A 5,880-nucleotide genomic window follows, 5' to 3' on the forward strand; every position below is an offset into this window, starting at 1 on the left:
TGTCTCTCCCTGTGTCTCTGTCCCTTTCTCTGTGTGTATCTCTGTGTCTCTCACTTTCTCTGTGTCTGTGTCTCAGCTGATCTCTGTCTCCTGCTCTGTGCTGCTCCACTACTGAAGACTCTGATTGAAGCAGCCCAGACACATCAGTGCTCTGCTGAGCTGCCAACTCTCCTCCTCCTTCAAAACCAAGTGACGTGTAGACCAGGGACTCCTCCCAACCTGTCCCCTTTTTACCAGGTTCTGTGTGCGCGTGCGAGCGGTAGGATTGGCTGAAGTACAGGAGGACAAAACAGAAACTCAGGCAGATATCAAAATAAAAAAAAAACAGATTCAAAGCTACTGCAGTATGAGATCAGGAAACTGAAACCACAACCTCAGTCATTCGCATGAGTCAGACTTGTCAGCAAGCCAGCTGACCACGCTCCTGCTCTGCTCCAGCCTTACTTCACCTCCCACTCAGCTCCTGTTAACCCTGGAAGCCAAAGCCCTAACTGGGGAGGGTGGTCCTGACTGGACAAGCAGCGGGAAAGCTTGGCCAGACAGCGATACCAATGGCCAAGCTATGTGTGGTTTTAACTGGTCAGACTCCAGCAGTTACCCCCAACGCACACTCCGGGCTTCCCCCCCACTCCCCCAAGCCTTGGCTCCCGTCCAAAGCTGCGCCTAATACTTTCCGAGATTAGGTGAGCCGGATGCAACCCATACCATTCCAACGATCTATCTCTGGGATTTCCACGTGTCGGAGGGAGGCATGGAATTCCCAAATAAAAGCAGGAGTCGCTGGGGACACGCAGCAGGTCAAGTGGCAGGTATGGAAAGAGGAAAATGAGTTGACGTTTCAGGTCGATCACCTTTCGTCAGGTTACCGACCTGAGACGTGAACTCATTTTCCTCTCTCCATAGACCCCGCTTGACCTGCTGCGTGTTCCCAGCGGCTGCTGATCTTTATTTCGGATTGGCAGCCGTCTGCAGTGCTTTGCCTTTTGTTTAATGGAATTCTCAGCTTGGTTTGGAGACTCTTAAGCGCGGTGATGGGTTTTACTGCACGTGACCCCCAAAAATCTGGGGTCAAGTGTTGACAAGCAACTGCGCTCAAGCAACTGCTTTGACAATGAGACAGAGATTTTGCAGAGCTTGCTGCAGAGTTTCCATGTTAAACAGGAATTTCCCTAACTCTGACCCCGCCTTGGGGTTTGCTGATATTGAAGCCCAAGCAAGCAATAAAACACGAACGGCTAGAACGGGAGGAATATTCCCTGAAGATGTCACCCCACTGATTCGCCACCAGGATTTAAGTAGTTTTAGATAACAGCTGAAGGTGTGTTTTTCACGGGAAACGATTCCGATTGAAAGGCTCGAAGAGAGTTTCATTTTCTCAGTTATTGATCAGGAATTACAGCAGTTTCAATTTCCAGTGCAGTGTAGCCAGCTGGCCAGCCTTGTTTCAATGATAATAATAATTTTTACAACTCATGTAGCTTCAAGTCAGGAGGATGCCTCAAAGCACTTTACAGCATATACCGTTAAGTGCAGCAATTTTTTTTCTGTGGTGGGTGGTGGGGTGGTGGGGGTGGGTGGGGGGTTGGGGGGGTTGCAAACGTCAATTTATGCAAAGCAATATCCCACAACCGCGGAGTGAGTGACCAATTTTATTTTATTTAACCAATTTTATTTGGCCAGGACACAAAGAGAAACTCTCTTCTCTTTTTGAGCGGTGCCATGGGATCTTTAACATCCATCTGAAGGGGCAGACGGAATGTGGGTTTAGAGTCTCATCCGAAGTCTACCACCTCCAACACCGCATTGGAGAGTCAGCTTTACACCAGTGGTGGTTGACCTTCTTTGGTCAGCCCGCCAAATCCATTTTCCTTTGGGATTTTTTTCTTCGTTGATGGCCATTGGTATCGCGGTATTGATTGGCCTGGACTAATGCGAGTGTTCGACCGGCCAGTTCTTTGATGCCCCTGAATTAGAGTTTAGCTGGCAGGGCTGGTTGGACACTTTATTCCAATATATTATTGGGAGTTTATTATTATTAATGGGCAGCGATATGTGGTTTAAGTTCAGAAATTCCTTACACGTGGATCAGGACTGACCCGAGATGTCAGAGGGAGGAGGGTTGCTGTTTCCGCCACGATGCTGCATTGTCAGAGGTGCCATGAGTCGGATGAGACGTTAAACCATGGTCCTGTCTACCTGTTCGTGCGCATGTTAGAGATCCCAAGGCACTATTGGAAAAGAGAAGGGAGTTTCTCTCTCCCACTGTCCTGGCCAACAATCCCTCAAATAAAATTGGTCATTCACTTCATAACCATTTGTGGGATATTGCTGTGTGCAGATTGGGTACCGTATTCACCCACAAAGCACTTTGAGACGTTCACTCAATGTGAAAGGCGCTATACCAAATGTAAGGATTATTATTATACGGCAAGTTCCTTTTTAATACTTGAAACCACTCCTTAGACCCTAATGTGGTTTCTTTTTATCTATAGGACACTTTTGGAAAAATCAACTTCACTGTTTGGTAAAGGGGGAAGTTCTGACTAATACAAAACAATACCATGTGTAAGAAAAGCTGCAATGTTACACGGTTCATACTTTTCATTTATAAACACTGCAGGGCCTGTATTGTGTTTACTCTGCTCATGTCTGACGCAATCAACTACTGCAGCAAAGTACTGTACGTTTGAAATGTTATATCAAGTAAGTCAGTTTGAAATTCAGTTCTTTGTTTTAGTTTCGGTTTCCTTTCCTCACTCTGACAGCTCTCTGGCAGCAGTGCACTTGGCAGTATCAATATAAACAGGAAGGACTAGACCACAGCCCTTCCTTATCAGCTTTCATGCAGGATTGCTATAGAGAGAGGAAATGATGAATTTGAGGCTGTTGACAAAGGGTTGATCAAATAGATGAGCTTTTAAGTGGGACAGATAAACAAGACCTTTGGATTAAACAAGAAATCCTTCACAATCAGGGTGTCGCTGCTTTCTGACCCAAGTGTACAGTGCCTCGGGACGTCCTCCCGACGTGAAAGGCGCTCTATAAATGGAATCTTGTTGTTGTTGTTGTTTCTGGCTATCAGGATGACTTGAGAATACAAACAGTGACAACAGCAAATAAGACATGTATTCATTTACATTTACAAAATTTACGCCTTTCACATTAGGAGAAAATCCCAAGGAGCACATGAGTCAGCTCCCGAGCTGTGTATGGGGGTCTGTGGGTGGGGGGGGGGGGGGGGTGGAAGATGACAAGAAGGCGAAATCGAAGAGGAAGGTTTTGAGGCGGGTGATGGAAGAGGTGAATCATAGGGACTGCAGGATGGAGTTCCAGAGAGCAACAACAAATTACATTTATGGAGCACCTTTCATATCGGGTGGACATCCCAAAGCGCTGGACAGTCGGGTGTTGGGGCCCGAGCATGGGGGAGGGGTGGGGTAGGGGTGAGGGAAGGCAGAGAGGTGGGAGGGTGACCGAAGGCACGATCAAAGAGAAGTAGGTCTTGAGACCGGCCTTGAAGGAGGCGAGGGGGGAAGCGAGGCAGGGGCAGATAGGTTGATGCCGCTGATGTTGGGGCGCGGTGTGTGAAGCAGACCAGTGCCTACTGAACAGAGAGAGAGAGAGAAGCTGGGTTTGATGGTATGAGAAGGTCACTGAGCTACAGTAGACCAGGTGTCTAACACATGCGGAAACCCAGCCTGAAGGGATTTAAAGGTAAGGACAAGGATCTTGAACTTGATCTGCTGGGGATAGGGAAACAGTGGAACCGACTGAGGGCAGGATTGATACAAAGCTTAGTGCAGGAAAGGAAAAAAACAAGCTGTATAGTTCTAGATAGTCTGCAGCTTGTGAAGGGAAGACTTGGGTGGTCTGGCGAGCAGAGAGTGGGCATAGTAAAGCCAACTGTCTTGTTGTCCCTCCACACCTTCAAACCTGTCTCTCAATCCTCTATCGCCCCCACTATAACCTGCACGAAACCGACCACCTGCTCCCTCAACCCATCCCTGCCCCTCTCCTCACCTCCCAGCTGCACCTCCTTGCCCGTCTACTCACAGCATCATAAACCTCTCCCTATCGACTGGCACCATTCCCACCCCATTAAAAATGGCTCCTTTAAATATTCTTAAAAAAAAACCCTGGACCCATTCCTGATCTCAAACTACCGCCCCATCTCCAAACTCCCTTTCCTCTCCAAGGTCCTGGAACGAGTTGTTGCTTCCCATCTACCTCTCACACCGTCTCCACTTCATCTCCACAAACGGTTTCTCCTCTAGCCCCCGCACCGTCTCATGCAGTGTTCCTCAGGGGTCTGTCCTTGGTCCCCTCCTCTTCAATACCTATATGCTCCGTCTTGGTGACATCATCCGCAGACACAGGGTCAACTTCCACATGTATGCGGATGACACCCAACTCTATCTCTCTGCCTCCACCCTTGACGTCATGTGGAAACTCATCACCACGATTAAGAATTTCCAAATCGGAGAATTCCATGCAATCTCACTCACCTACACATGGAAATTCCCATGGATTGAAACCACAGATATCGACAGCACAAAAGAAACCCACTGTGTCTATGCTGGCTCTTTTTTAAAGAGCAATCCTTTATCTAGTTCCCTTTTGAAAGCTAATAGGGATTCTGGCTCAACCATCGCTTCCTGCAGGGCATGCCACGCTGTGCACGAAAACCAATTTCCTCGGCTCCCATTTTCTTGATCGCTTGAATCCCTACCACGACTTGCCTTTACAGAGCACCTTCCATCACGGATCGCGGAGCAGTGAGGTGTGAGGGCGTTGACCAAAGGCAACGTTCAAAGCAAAGTTTTTAAGTGGGAAGAGCAAGCAAGGCTTTTGGAATTAACAAGATGCTTCATATAAAGGGTGTTGCTGGTTAATCGCTGCTTTCTGTACATGAGGAAACTCGTCTTTCTTAATAATTTCCCGGAATAGCTCTTGTTTTCCTGGGAGCACTCTCGCTTCTGAATCAGAGGATTGTAGGTTCAAGCCCCATGTTGAACTCATATAGGCTGACACTCCATTGCAGTACCGGGGGTGGGGGGGGGGGGTAGTGCTGTATTGGGGGAGCTGTCATCCTTCAGATGAGACAAACCAAGGGCCCGTTTGCCTGTTCAGGTAGAAGATAAAAATTCAACGGCACTATTTGAAAAGAGAAGGGAAGTTCTACTGGTATCCTGGTGCACACACCCACCCCCCTCAAAAACTAAATTGGGTGTCATTGCTGTGCACAAATTGCTGTGCTGCCTTCTGTATTCGCTGACAAAATACAGTCATTACACCTTAAAGTATACTCTTGTGAAGTGCTTGGCGACATCCTCCCGTTGTGATATGCAAAATGGAGGGACTGTTAAGCATTGCTATCGTCTTTCCCTGGTTCAGTGTTGAGTACATATACCTTGCTCTTCCCTCCCCTTGTCTACCACTTGCGTTTCACTGATGATAATAAGGATATTGTCTCATTTTTCACCCTATTATCACTCAAAGGTCAAATTTTCAACATTTCATCTCGAATTCAATACGGCACATAAAATCCGTAATCAAACGGTGAAATTTCAGTCGATAACTTCCAACCGGCTTTGGGACAACCATTTGCTCTTTATTGAAAAAAAAGCTTTTCGGAGGCTTTGATCAGCTCTTTGGGACGCTTTTCTAAACTGTTATCAACTTTGAAGCTGCTCTTTGAAGAATACTTTATTTTTAGATCATTAAAATCCACAGATAGTTGGACCTGAAGTTTACAGCGCCTTGGGACGTCCTCCCGACGTGAAAGACTCTATACAAATGTAATTTTGTTGCTGTAGAATTTACAACTCAACGGTCATGGGTGTGTGTTTGTGTGTTTGCACTACAGTACATTTCAAACAC

Source organism: Callorhinchus milii, unplaced genomic scaffold (assembly GCF_018977255.1).
Source record: "Callorhinchus milii isolate IMCB2004 unplaced genomic scaffold, IMCB_Cmil_1.0 Scaffold1, whole genome shotgun sequence".
In the NCBI taxonomy this organism is placed as follows: Eukaryota; Metazoa; Chordata; class Chondrichthyes; order Chimaeriformes; family Callorhinchidae; genus Callorhinchus; species Callorhinchus milii.